The following is a 15,468-nucleotide window of genomic DNA, read 5'->3' as shown; positions in this document are numbered from 1 at the left end:
GCAGGCTCTGGTCCCTGGGCTGTCAGCACAGAGCCCAACACAGGGCTTGAACCCACAAACTGCAAGATCATGACCTGAGCCGAAGTCAAAGGCTTAACCGACTGAGCCACCTGGACACCCCAACATTCCTTATCATTCTTTAAGGATATATGAAAGAGAACTTTGCTAATAATCAGCTTTCTAAATGTCAGTGAACCCCTTACATTTTTCTGGGTTACTCATGTTAATAGATGATACACCATGTATTCCATGAAGTGTTGAGTATCAACTAATATCAAATATAGACTCCTCTTTCATGATGATACCTTATCTCATTTTTGATGATTAATTCTTCCCCATGATATGTATTCATGGTGTATTGGTAAATCCAGATGACTGTCCTTCCATTATAGGAGACAAAGTTGCTCTAATCCATTATATTTTTTCCTTGGCTAATCCTTAGCTAGTATAGCTAAAGGGCAAAGATATCACCAAAATCAGACTAACTCAAATGACCAAAAGAAATCAAATTTTTTCTTGCATGATCTTGAATCTCAGATGAAGAAACATAAATATAAATGAAATAGCATTTCTTCATTCTAGAGGCATCATCCAGTTGAAAGTATTAAGTGGATCCCATGACCAAGAATGTCTACAGATGGTTGGCTTTGTTCAAAATCCTTTACCAGGTTTATTATTTTACTCTTACATTCAAGCTTATAGTTCTTTTTCTATTCTTTTAATAAGTTCCATTTTTTGGTTTTATTTTTACCAACACATAAAGCCAAGTAACATTGATGATTCATTAAGTTACAATTATAAATTCTCACTGAGATAAGCACCCTGAGGAGTTACCTAAGCTCACTTACTTCCTAAACTGTTCCTTCCACACCTTCTTTAAAGAATAATTTAATAGTATGCTTGAAAAATCAAACATTATCTAGTAGGCTTTATTTATGAACTAAAACCATTAATGCAGATGTCTACCATATACTTATCTGCTTTATGACAATACAGACAACACGCCCATTGAGATTCTGAAAACACGTGACTTCTAACAAACCATTGGCAACAATTCTTCCTTGAATCTGGTTTGAATATCCTTAAAGCAGGAGAGATCAGAGTGCCGTGGTTGTCTTCATCACCCAGGAGAAATTGTCTTGGTGTGCTACTAGTTTAATAAAGTCCTGATGCAACTTCTAATGGACCCTTCTTCTGTTTTACAGGTCACTCCTATTCTTCAGTGGTATGAGGGAAGAATATTTATTCTCTTTTCTTATTTTTTTTCCATCTGAAGAAAATTCCACCATAGAAAGCCTCTTAGCTTCTTTTTATTCCATTTATTTACTCTCTCCTCTCCTTGGTCATTAGAGTTGTTTATTTGTCTGGTGAACTCAGGAGCAAGACTTTGTCACTTATCATTTAACCTATTCTATTCACCTGTATCTTTAGTGCGGGCTAACTTATATCTGCTACTTCATGCTGGAAATTTAATGGCCAGGCTGCCATATCAGAGGAGCCTGCTGTGGCCCAGCACTTCCTGGGCCTGGATGAGTGAATCTATCTAACTCTTGGATTCAATGTTACAGAGTCTATTTTAGCCAAGCATTGAAACAGCATCCTTAGATATTATCTGCATTATTAATAAAAGTGGCATCCATCTTTCCATTTGCCTGTTCTTTTGACTTCTTAAACCTCACTTTGTTTTGAACTTGGGCAGCTAGAATGGAAGCCCCGAGGGAATAGATTAGTAGCTTGGAACTTACCTTATCAAAATTTCTCCAACAGGTCCTGATCTTCCTGAGAAAACCCAAAGAATTTAAAGAAGTGCTCGGGATTTCGGCAGATGATGTTTATTTTACACCTGGAGTGAGACAACACAGATATATTTTTAAACCATGTTATATGAATGAGAACAAATTTAGGGTAGACATTCCTGCCTGCCAAACTCACCCAATAGAATGAATTGATGAAATATTCCTCTAACATAAACACATAGATATAGACATATATATATACACATATATACACACATATATATAGGTACATATATGGGTCTATATATAATACATATATATGTGTATGATACATATGCATTATATATATATGTATACATATAGTTGCATATATATAGTTGTATATATATAGTTTGTTTAGTGTACCCATCCTAGATTTGTTAGTCTTCTTTTGTCAATATTCATTGCATTGTATTATTGAAATGTGCCATAGGCTCTTTTTTCAATTATGAAATTTATTGTCAAATTGGTTTCCATACATAGGCTTTTTATCTATAGGTACCTTTTTGAACATATATTTGAGAGACTTCTTGTTCTTACCTCATCCTTCTGTCATGAGTTCCAACTATACAGATAATTATTACTTTATTTCAAACCTAATGGTCAAATGAACATAGAAAACTATAAAATATACACTGTAATTTACAGATTTCTCAGTTTGATATAGCAACAAGAAAATGAGTAAATATAGGCACTGAATTGAGAACTGGAACTAGATTCAATTAATAATCCTGCCATAATTAGCCAGTTAATTTTGGGTGTCCAAACATCACTAGGTCTTAATCACTTCACATAAAAAAATAAGGGCTTTGTACAAAATTGCTACTGAGGCCCCTTCCATCTTTTAAATTCTGTGATAACTTTTCTTCTAAAGATGTGGTTTGGTGTAGATAGAATGGTTAGAGAGAGTTTGCAGTAACAAAACTATCATGCTAGAAAAAACCTGAATTTTTATAAATTTATCATATGTTCCTAATTGCTAGCTTCAATCTTTGCTGGACAATTAGTTACTTATAGTTAAATGATACTAAGGTGACTGTAGTCAATTACTTTCAGGTTCATCTATTGATTTTGTAAAAAAATCAATTGTATATCTCAGGGAGCTGAATAAAATTTTATTTTTAACTCCTAGGATTCATGATACATTGGCACCTTATGACCATTGGTTTACTTTCTGTCTGTCTTTCTGCTGCCCTAATATTGAGGGGAAGAAGCTGGAAAAGTATGGCAAGTTGTAAGCTGTTTTACAGAGTTTGTCATTATACCATGACTTGCCCACACCCTCAGGTACTTCCCAAAGGGGAGAAATGTCTCTTGGTGAAATAGCCATACCTAATTGGTGTTTCATATGTCATTGTTTTGCAAAAAACAAAGCAATTTTTAAAATTGGGAACTGAGTGATAGCTGAAATTACCACTTACAAAGATAATTTAAAAACTAAACCATGAGCTCTTTTGGTTATTAGAACAATGGAGACTCATATAAACCTGTACCAGATTTCTGACATGGATAAGCTACCTACATTATTTTACAGATAAACCTCATAATCACCCTATAAAAATTTTGAAGTAGGAGCTTAATTTTGTAAGTGAAGAAACTGAGGCATGAGTCAGTTTCCCAGAAAGAGGTAAAAGGTGGCCAAGTTAGCAGGTCTGTGTGATTCCAGAGTAGTCCTCCTTCCTATCCCATATATCTTGATATTACAAAGCTTGTTGGCCACACTAGGCCAGTAAATACTCCATTTCAACAGGTTCTCTTAGGCCTGTTATTTATGTGAGCCTCTGAATGCACTGGTTAATGTAATTTTGATATAGGAAGGCCTTGTCTGATTTTTCCCCAGGACTATGATTTTTGTATTTCATTTCTACGTTCAGGGGAATAAAATGCCTTATCCATCTTTTAGCCTGAGTTTTCTGCCTGATATTTAGCATGTTTCAAAGACATGTGTTGATAGCAGGATGCTTACTTTCTATCTTTGTACAGAAAACTGAGCTAGGTGGGGCTGCCTGCAGGCGCAGACGCATTGGATGCAAGAAAGCATCGTGGTGGGTGGTTGTAAAGAGAAGAACTGGGCAGAGGGTTTGTTGATCAGAACAAAGTGAATCATTATACAAAGTCATAGAATGTGGGGCTGGAAGAAGCTTCACAAACCAATTAATTCAAATTTCACAGTGTTTAGTTGAAAGAAGTAAGAAACAAGGTGTCCACAAATTAGAAACCGGGTTTCTGGATATCACCCACCCACCCAGCTTCTCAGTAGTATAATGGAATCCTCAACTGTATGCTTATATGCATCTCTTAAAAACAGAATGCACTGTTCTAGGTTTATATGTGTCTGTAGCATTGTGTGGTTTGAGACCCAAAATGCTTAGTGGTTATGAGAAAGACCATGGGGTCAGACCACCCTGAGTCCTAGGGCAAGCAACATCACTCTTTCTGCTTGTGGAATTTTAGGAAAGGCTTAATCTCTCCACGGGACAGTTTCTTAATCCTTAAAACAGGGTAATGAGAGTAGCCACGTCTCTGTACTGCTTTAGGGATCACATGAGCACTTTACAAATAAAAATAAATAAATAATAAATATATAATATTTATATTATATATATTTTATATATATAATAAATATATAATATTTATATTATATCCCCGGCAAGGGAGGGGTAGAGAGAAAGGGGAGAGAGAGAATCCCAAGCAGGCTCCACACTGTCCCAAGCAAAGCCCGACACAGGGCTCAAATTCACAAACCATGAGATCGTGACCTGAGCCAAAATCAAAAGACGAATGCTTAAATGACTGAGCCACCCAGGTGCCCCATGAGCACTTTTTATAAAACACTTTGCATCAAGGTCCAGCATAGAGTAAGTAAGCATATACAAAAATTTCCAGTTATCAATCTCATCACTCATTACAGTGAGCCTAACATAATGAGACATTCTTTGAAAATTGTGTTTTCCTTTTAAGGAAACATAAATCCCAATGAAAGAAGACTCTGGATGAAATCTAACAGACTAGAGTGAAATTGCCAGCATGGTCATAAAGACTAGGTTTCTCCTCAGTGACATGGGAAAGATACTAATCTCTATACATATTTGAAGTTATATGTGTATTACTGTGAAAGAAGAGATTCAGAAATTGATCTTTTTGCTCAAGACTGTCCAAATCAATTGCACTCAAAGGCAGAAGTTCTCATAGCTTCTCATAGCTAGAACTTGTAACTAAAACAAAGGATTTTACACAATAAAAAGAGAGTGAAAAATAGAAAGCCTCACTTTTTTTCTTAATCGTAAGCTGATGTGAAGGGATGTCCTTTTGGATTCTGCTGTTAGAAAGCTCAGTTATGCAATATTCATACAAAAATAGTTCTAAATCAATACAACATATTTTACATTTACATTAACATTTAAATTAATGAGAAGCTTAATGTGAATTATGGAGCTTTAGATGTTTAGGACTAGGTCCCTTCTTGCCAACTTGGAACAGAGTCTATTGACTCACCTTCTCAGTCTTATAAACAGCTTCCAGACTTTGTGTATTTTCAGTGCCAGAGGATTTTCAGGCTGGTGAAAGATGCCATATTGACATCACCAGGGAATGAAGTTGGCCCTATTCATTAAATATGTAAAATGCCTCCAGCAATGACACACACCTTCCCTGAAGGGTAGTTTGCCATAGATGGTTGTCAGTCCTGAGAATGCTCTGGGATCAGCACTTACTGCTCCACCTTTCTTTTCCCTCATTAAAATGATCCGACAAATATTTCTCGAACACCTACTATGGACACAGAACTGTGCTAAAACAACACAGATTCTACTTCAAGGAACTCATCTTGTATTGAAGGATACAGTCACATATATAAACAATTATAGAATAATATCACATGTTCTATAATGAAAGAAGATACATACTGGGTGCAGTGAGAGACACCTGAATAAGACTGGAGGAGAATCAAGAATGGCTTCTGAAGAAACGAGGCTTGAAAGAGAAGTAGGCATTAGTCAATCAAAGCAAAGCCGAAATCTCACCATTCAGAGAGGAGAGCCTATACATAAGACTACATCTTTGCTTAAATAAACAAGAAGTTTTAACTGATTAGTGTGAGAGGTGGCTTAAGGGTGTGTGCGTGTGTGTGTGTGTGTGTGTGTGTGTGTGTGTGCACATAAATGTTTGGGTGTAACAAATTAGCATGCATGGTTAGATGGTCAGGGACAAGTTTATGAGAGATAGATATCACATGCTAGCTTTAAGAGCTTGGGTACCATCCTTAAAATGGTGCAGGTGAAGAAATTCTGATGTAGTCTGTTTGTTTGTTTGTTTGTTTGTTTGTTTTAATAATTCTTATCGTATAGAGAAGTTTCAGGTTCACAGCAAAACTGAACAGGAAATAAAGAGAAATGTATCTCCTATCCCTACACATGCCAAACGTCTCCCACTATGGATATCCCACACTACAATGGTACATTTGTTACAATTAATCAACCTACATGGACATATCATTATCACCCAAATTTCATAGTTCACATTAGAATTCACTCTTTTTGTTGTAAAGTCTATGAAGTTTGACAAATGTATACTGAAGTACCACTGCATATTCAGACAGAGTAGTTTTGTTGCCCTAAAAATTTTCTTCACTATACCTATTCATTCTCCCCTCCCCTACCCCCTGGAAACCATTAGTCTTTTTACTGTCTCCATAGTTTTGCCTTTTCCAAAATGTTATATAATTGGATTTATAGAATACATAAACTTTTCAGATTGGCTTCTTTCACTTAAAAATATGCATTTAAGTTTCCTTCATATCTTTGTATGGCTTGATAGCTTATCTCTTTTTGGTGCTGAATGATATTTCATTGTCTGGATTTACCACAATTTATCCATTCACTTACAGAAGGACATCTTGGTTGCTTTCAAGTTTGGTTGCTTATGAATTAAACTGCTATAAACATCTGTGTGTCGGTTTTTGGGTGGATCTAAGTTTTCACTTCTTTGGGTAAATACCACCTGATGCAATTGCTGAACCACATGATAAAAGTATGATTTAGTTTTGTAAGAAACTACCAAACTGTCTTCCAAACTGGCTGTACCATTTTGCACTCTTACTAGCAATAAATGGGAGTTTCTATGGTTCCACATCCCCGCCAGCATCTAGTGTTGCCAGTGTTTTCAATTTTGGTCATTCTATTAGGTGTAGTGGTATCTCCTTATTGTTTTAATTTGCGTTTCCCTGATGACGTATGATGGGGAGCATCTTTTCATATGTTTGTCATCTGTATATCTTCCTTTTTAAATTTTTTTTTAATGTTTATTCATTTTTGAGAGACAGAGACAGAGCACGAGCGGAGGAGGAGCAAAGAAAGGGAGGGAAACACAGAATGTGAACAGGCTCCAGGCTCTGAGCCATCAGCACAGAGCCTGATATGGGGCTCGAAATCACTGACCACGAGATCATGACCTGAGCTGAAGTCACACACCCATCCGACTGAACCACCCAGATGCCCCTTGTCATGTGTATATCTTCTTTGATAAGGCTTATGTTTAATGGGGTGTTTTCTTACTGTTGAATTTTGAAAGTTCTTTTGTATTTTATATATTTTATATACTAACTTATATTTTATATTTTATATACTAACTTATTATCAGATGTGATTTTTGCAAATATTTTCTCCCAATTTGTGGCCTGTTGCCTCATTCTCTCAACAGTGTCTTTCCTGGAGCTGAAAATTTTAATTTGAATGAAGTTCAGCCTATCATTTATTTCATTCATAGATCGTGCCTTTGGTTCCTTGTGTAAAAAGTAACTGCCATATCCACTGTCATCTCGGATTTCTCATATGTTATCCTCTGGGAGTTTTAAAGTTTTGCATTTTACATTTAGGACTATGATACATTTGGAACTAATTTTTGTGAAGGGTGCCAGGTCTTTGTCTAGATTCTTTTCTTTTTCTTTTCTTCCTTTTTCTCTTTTTCTTTTTGTTTCTTTTTTTTTTCCTTGCATGTAGATGTCCAGTTGTTCCAGCATAATTTGTTGAAAAGACTACATTTTCTCCATTGTATTGCCTTTTTTCCTTTGTCAAAGTTCAGTTGACTATATTTATGTGGGTCTATATCTGAGCTCTCTATTCTGTTATTCTCTGTTTCTATTCTATTCTGAGTTCTCTATTCTCTATTTTATTTGTTTATTCTTTCACCAATATGTCATGGTCTTGATTAGTGTAGCTTTATAGTAAGTATTGAGATTGAGTAGTGTCAGTTCTCCGACTTTGTTTTTCTCCATCGACACTGTGTTGGCTATTCCATGTCTTCTGCCATTTCACATAAACTTGAGAATCAGTTGGGAATTTCCAAACTTGCTGGGAGTTTCATTGGAATTTTTATTTATTTTTTTTATCCTTATCTATTCTTGATAGAGAGAGAGGGTGTGAGCGGGTGGGGCGGGGGCAGAGAGAGAGGGAGACACAGATCCAAAGCAGGCTCCAGGCTCTGGCTGTCAGACAGTTTGAGCCTGGTGCGGGGCTCAAACTCACAAACCACGAGATCATGACCTGAGCTGAAGTCAGACGCTCACCAGACTTAGCCACCCAGGGGCCTTGGAATTGCAGTGAATTTATAGATCTGATTGGGAAGAGCTGACATCTTGACAATATTGAGCCTTTCTTTCAATATTGAATATCTGTCCCTTTGTTCAGTTCTTCTTTGATAACTTTGATCAGGGATTTTTAGTTTTCTTCATATAGATTTTGCACATATTTTGTTAGATTTATACCTAACTATATCATTTTTGTAATATGTGGTTAATTATAAATTCCATTTGTTCATTGCTGGTATATGGGGAAAAGATTGAGTTTTGTGTATTAGCCTTGTATTTTGCAACCTTGCTCTTACCACTTATTAGTGAAAGCTCCTAGAAAGGAGCTTTTTGATTCTTTCAGATCTTCTAATAAATAAAGTCCTCTGCAAAGAAAGTTTTCTTTCTTTCTTCCCAATCATTATATCTTTCATTTCATTTTCTTGTCTTATTGAATTGCCTATAATTCTGATTTAAGAAATATCACTCTGGGGGCGCCTGGGTGGCGCAGTCGGTTAAGCGTCCGACTTCAGCCAGGTCACGATCTCGCGGTCCGTGAGTTCGAGCCCCGCGTCAGGCTCGGGGCTGATGGCTCGGAGCCTGGAGCCTGTTTCCGGTTCTGTGTCTCCCTCTCTCTCTGCCCCTCCCCCGTTCATGCTCTGTCTCTCTCTCTGTCCCAAAAATAAATTTAAAAAGTTGAAAAAAAATTAAAAAAAAAAAAAAAGAAATATTACTCGGGCAATATTATGAAGAATAGATGAAATCTGAGGAGTGCTTTCTCCATAACATTGTCAGATGTTAAAATATGCCATAGTAAACCCCTGATGGAGTTCTTGTGATATCAGACGTAACTCACGGGTGGTGGAGAATGTCATAGATTCAGTAAATCCAGTCCTTATGGTTTCCCTTTTGACAGTGGATTGATATGGGTCAATGAGAGAAACATAATTAGCAATGCTGTACCTGTATTCTACTACCCTAATTCAGTTTTGCAAAAACATATTAAGTACCAACTATGTAACAGGAAAAGTATTACATCCTGTGATGGAATGATAAAACAGACAGCATGGTGCTTGCCCTCAAGAAATTTATATTTTGGTGGAAGGTGAGAAAGAACATTAAGTAAATAAAAAATGCTTAGTGATATGGTAAAAACTATTAAAAATAAACAGGATATTGTGATAGTCATTAGTGTGGGGTTAGTCACTGTTGCTTTAACTGTAAAGCGGGTGAACTCTGGACTGGAACTCGCTAGATTCAAATCCCAGCTCTGCTAATTCCCATTATGTCATCAAGATCCTGTGCCTCAATTTCACCATCTGCAAAATAAAGATAAGTATTTCACTTCATAGGGTTGTTCTGAGGATTAAGTGAGATAATAAATGTACATTAAGTAGCCTAGTACATGGCACATGGAAGTGGTCAACATTATTACCTATTATTATAGTTGTGGTTACTATTATTACTTTGTGCTTACTATCACCATTCTTTGGATAGCTTGGCAAAGGAAGCCCTCCTCAAAAGGGTAATTTTGGGCTTAGGCCTGAAGAATGAGAAGGAGCCTACCATGTGAAGAGCTTTAGGAAGGATGTTTACATAAATTTCTAGATAGAACCAGCAACAAGTGAAAAATTCCTGAAATAATGTTAAAATTATTAGGGTACATAGAATGATTTCACGTAAGTTCCAGCTTCTTAGGCTTTGACTCCAGGAAAGAAGAGATAACATGTCTCAATCAAACACTCATAATCCAGAGGTCATCTGCTAGAATCATGTAAGAAAAGTCACACTCCAGCAATAGCTACCAAGACTTTAGTCCTTCTGTTAACCAACACCAGGTGATCTGATACTTGAAAATACTAAACTGGTATTTGTTGGCAAATAAATATGTTGGTACTTGGCATTATGAATAATAGAAATGGGCCTTTATTGATAAAATTAAAGGTATTTATTATTATTGTTGATAAAAATTATGATATGTGAAATTGACCTATATATTTTTGAGATAATCCTCATATTTATTTTAACACAGTTTAAGACTCTAATGGGGCATGAAGCTTATATCCTTAGGTTAAGGGAGATACCCCAGGCTTGATCCATAAATGGTTCTCTGTCCAGGCATGAGTTAGAATAACATTTCATTTGCTGATCCAACTTCAAAGGTATACTAATTCTTTAGTATACCTTTAGTATACCTTTATATTCTTTATATTCTATATATTCTTTATATTCTTTAGTATACCTTTAGTATACCAACTTCAAAGGTATACTAATCCAACTTCAAAGGTATACTAGAGCATCCTCTAGAATGCTCTCTGCTGAAAGGTGACATTCAGAGCACTTCAAAGAACAAAAAGATATAACTTTGTTGCACTTTTAGAAGAGGTTGTTGTTGAAACTATTTTGTGTTTATTCACTAATGCAAGCATGTATGTCTAAAAAATATGTGTTTGGCAAAATTATTTCAGTGGCTTTGCTTTACTATTACATAATACTGAGGGGATCACTAACCTTCACCTAGTTCAGGCTTCTTTCCCTATTATTATCTACATATAGTGCCTATGTGTTTTGCAGAACCAATTCAGCTTAGATTAATTTGCAACACTTTCCATGTTCAAGGAGCAAACAGGAAACTGCTGGGTCTTGAGTGCTCTAAGAAAGATACTGTAAGATACTGGAATCAGAGAGGTAGGCAAGAAACAAAGAATACAGGGATTTGTAGCTCCTGATAACATTTTTGGATTTAATTTTTAGTTTAATAGGTGTTCTCTAAGATATTGGAAGAGAGTATCACTGATCTGCTTTGCATTTTTAAAAGATTACATAAACCAATGTGTAGAAAATGAATTGTGAGGGTTGAATGCAGGGAGGAAAGTTGAGGAATAGTACAGAAATCCAGGCAAGAGTGATGGAGACTCACACCCAGTGTTAGAAATGTATATGAAAAATGTGAAAGGACTTAGAAATGTATTTTAGAAGAAATCCCATTAAGATTTGCTTGTGTATTGGAAGTGCAAAATATAAGACTTCTAGGTTTGGGGCAGCTGTTGGAAAACCTTCCATGCTGAATGTGGCTGTTGGAGAAGGTCTGTGTTGGAGGGCTGAGGTTCAGTCTTACAGCTATGGGGTGCCTCTGGCAATGGCTGGAGGAAGAAATGTTACAATGTTATAAGAAATAGCAGAGGAAGTCTGTTGATTTCCCCACGGATTCCCACATAAAGTTGCTGATTCCCACAGTTGGCCTTTCAACAGAGACTACCTGTGGAGGGCACATGTGAGATGCCTTGTTCATATAATGAATCCAATTTTCCATGAATAAATAGGAAGATCCAAATGGGACATCTCAGTGTTTCAGATTTCTTTCAAATTCACTGTGTCTTGCTGTTTGCTTGTAGAAAATGAACTACCATGAAGAGGATCTCCATCTTTGTCATCATCAAGAAGATAATTTTAATCAAAACTATGGGGCTTCACAATAATTATTGACTCTTAGTTCAGTGCATGGAATATATTTTCATAGTCATTGATTTAGTCAGTCAATCCATCTGTCAGTCAGCAATTCACTTGATAAATATTTACTAGAAAATAGCCTTACACTGGGCTAGGTATTAGAGATGACTCTTATATAACACTGCTGTTGCCTGTACAGCTCTTAGATGTTTAGTCTATCAAACACAAACAAAAAATATTCCAAGCTCAGTTCAGGAAATTGACTTCAATGCACTCTATGTTGACTCTGGGACAATTGCAAAAATGAAGGAATAAAGCAATAAACCAATAATAAAGTTGATTGCTTTTATGTTTGATCTATGAAAACTTTACATCTTTTAGAAATTCAGATTTTATTCTCATTTTATACTTCCAATTTCTAGTTGTGAATGTACTAGAGATTTTTTTTAAAGAGTGGTATCAGTCATTATATATAAATAATCGTGATCTTTATACATGTTAACAGACACATAATATAGATACATAGGTATTTATCCAAAGGATACAAAAATGCTGATTCAAAAGGGCACATGCGCCCCAATGTTTACAGCAGCACTATCAACTATAGCCAAATTATGGAAAGAGCCCAATGTCCCTCGACTGACAAATGGATAAAGAAGATGTGGTATGTATACACAATGTAATATTACTTAGCAATCAAAAAGAAGGAAATCTCGCCATTTGCAACAACATGGATGGAACTAGAATGCATTATGGTAGGCAAAATAAGTCAGAGAAAATTAAATATCGTATGTTTTCACTCATATGTAGAATTTAAGAAACAAAACAGATCAACATAGGGGAAGGGAAGGAAAAATAAAATAAAAAGAGAGAGGGAGGCAAACCATAAGAGAGTCTTAAATACAGAGAACAAACTGAGGGCTGCTGGCAGGGTGTCGGGTGGGGGGATGGGCTAATTGGGTGATGGGCATTAAGGAGGGCAGTTGTTGGGATGAGCACTGGGTGTTATATGTAAGTGATGAATCACTAAATTCTACTCCTGAAACTATTACCACACTATATGTTAACTAGCTTGGATTTAAATAAAAATATTTTAAAAAAATAGACACAAAGGTTTGTAGATGACTCAGATTGAAATATTTTCACATATACTTTAAAAGAATTTAGTTTGCATAGGAAGAACTAAAGGGAGGACATTTACACCCACACATGATATTTTAGTTTCCCATGGCCTGGAAGCTTTGAAAAGAGACCTCTCAACAATCTGTACCACAGTATTTTTACCTAAAGTGGGGTTCATACTATGTAGCCGCTTTAAAACATTATTTTTTAAAATTATCTTTTTTAATTTTTTTAATGTTTATTCATTTTTTGAGAGAGGAAGAGAGAGCGAGAGTGGGGAGGGGCAGAGAGAGAGGGAGACACAGAATCTGAAGCGGGGTCCAGGCTCTGAGCTGTCAGCACAGAGCCCGACGTGGGGCTTGAACCCACGAACCGTAAGATCATGACCTGAGCTGAAGTCAGACGCTCAACTGACTGAGACACCCAGGCGCCCCCAAAATTAATTTATTTTTAAATTTTATTTACTTATTTTGAGAGAGAGAGAGAGAGAGAGGCAGAGAGAGAGGGAGAGAGAGAATCTTTGTGCTGACAGCACAGAGCCTGATGTGGGGCTCGAACAAACTGTAAGATTCTGATCTGAGCTGGAATCAAGAGTCAGATGCTTAACCAACTGAGCCAACCAGGTGCCCCTAAAATATTTGTACTTAACATGGGAATCAGAAGTCTGGTGTCCAGAAAGTCTTCTATGCCTTTTGATTTTTATCACAAAATAAACAGAGCAAATAATTGGTATTATGTGAAGTGAAAAGGTTGAGAAAGTGAGAGGTGAATTGCCAGAAATAACATATTCATAACATTATCAGTTCAATGATATGGTACAAAAAAGTCCACATTGCGGGTTTTTTGTTTTTGTTTTTTTTTTTGGTCTTTAGCCGTTGGACACAACTGAAGTTGTTGACAAGTTTCATGCATATATAACATCATGTTATCGTATTTCCTCTTCTACTTCTCCAAGGCAGGCAATAACAGTTAACTTGAAATAACTCTCATTGGATCAACATTTAACAATTGAGATACAGGACATTTCCTAGGGATTTATGACCAGAATGGAAAAATTATTCATCTCAGGGATTCCTGGGTGGTATCACTTTTTATTTGACTTTTTTCCCAGAGAGTAATAACCATGATGATGATTTCTTTCATAAATTAAAAACAAGAGAGAAACGACAGCCATTCAGAAACAGAATAACTTATGGGGCTATTTAGCTTTTGTAGAGTTCAGAAGACGAGTAGTTTTGGTTTAGACACTTCATGAGTGTAAAAGAGGTAATAGCAGGGAAACCCTCAAAATTTTCTGAACTAAATAGTGCTTCTTTTCATTGAGAGATCTTAATGTATTTTAAGATTTTTCGATGCCACTTTCATAACTCAAAAAGAACAAACCCTGCCATAAACAGAAGTCTATTTGTCAGTGAGGAAAACTTGAGACCTCTCTGATAAGGCACAAGGTAAACTTAGTGAAAGGAAATTGTGGGTGAGTGCTTAAATGGTACTTTTTTTTTTTTTTTAATTTTTTTTTTCAACGTTTTTTATTATTTTATTTTTGGGACAGAGAGAGACAGAGCATGAACGGGGGAGGGGCAGAGAGAGAGGGAGACACAGAATCGGAAACAGGCTCCAGGCTCCGAGCCATCAGCCCAGAGCCTGACGCGGGGCTCGAACTCACGGACCGCGAGATCGTGACCTGGCTGAAGTCGGACGCTTAACCGACTGCGCCACCCAGGCGCCCCTTAAATGGTACTTTTTATAAGTGGGACTGATTCTGTGCTCATATGCTCTGCTCTCATTATGTATTCTGCTAATAGCACAAGGACGCGAGAACAACAGTTCTGCAAGAGCCGGGTGCAACATTAAGATTTAATTAAACCTTGTTTTACTTGGGCAAGCTAGCCATGCAGCAATGTCACGGGAGAACAGCAGCCAGTACTGCGTTGACTAGCCGCAAAACGATGCAGAGCTGAATGCCAGGGCACCTGCTTAATGTAAACAAGACGAGGGGAGCCACCGGAGCCCTGCTGTGAACTGAAACCAAATCACGTGAGCCATGCTCAAAGGATAGGAGGGTGTGGAGTCTGTCTGCTGGAAGAACAGACCTGGAGGACACTGGCCAGGAATCAGGCTTGCTGGTCGTTCTGGAAAGTGCAATTACTACTGTTTCCCGTGCCTCAAGGCATGGAAAGAGAACCAAACATGGTAATGTTAGGAGATGCAGTTTCAGCTTAACACAAAAAGTGTCTAGGCCACAAAACATCCAAGGGTGGAAGAGACTGCCTTTAAAGGTAGTGAGTTTATTGTTCATTTGAGTATTCAAGTAGAGGCTGCACGGCTCCTTGGTAGTTACTTTCTTGGCATACTGTTATTCTCCAAATCCAATAAGCTATACCATTTTGGTATTATTTTAATGAAAAAGAGGCAGTTGCGTTATGAATATATATGAATTGCAGTTGCTTATGTGGTAGAGTTTAAGATCAGATTGCTAGCGTTAGCCCAAGTGCCATAACATATAAATTAACACTGGAGAAACAGTATTCTGATGAAGCTTTCTCTACATATGTGGCC

At 36.8% G+C, this 15,468-nt stretch overlaps 1 protein-coding gene across 5 annotated transcripts in view; it reads right to left on the bottom strand.

Annotated features, from left to right (window-relative positions):
- Nucleotides 1–15,468, bottom strand: part of LRRC4C (leucine rich repeat containing 4C) — a 1,194,683-nt gene that overhangs the window by 190,093 nt on the left and 989,122 nt on the right. For all 5 annotated transcript variants that reach the window (XM_060606420.3, XM_060606418.3, XM_060606419.3 and 2 more), the window contains one exon: nt 1,746–1,843. The gene's annotated coding sequence lies outside the window, so the exon portion shown is untranslated. The remainder of the gene's footprint in view (nt 1–1,745; nt 1,844–15,468) is intronic.

The sequence above is a fragment of the Panthera onca genome, chromosome D1 (assembly GCF_046562875.1).
Source record: "Panthera onca isolate mPanOnc1 chromosome D1, mPanOnc1 haplotype 2, whole genome shotgun sequence".
In the NCBI taxonomy this organism is placed as follows: domain Eukaryota; kingdom Metazoa; phylum Chordata; class Mammalia; order Carnivora; family Felidae; genus Panthera; species Panthera onca.
Note: the sequence above shows the minus strand (reverse complement) of the source record. Positions and strands in the feature narration are given on the sequence as shown.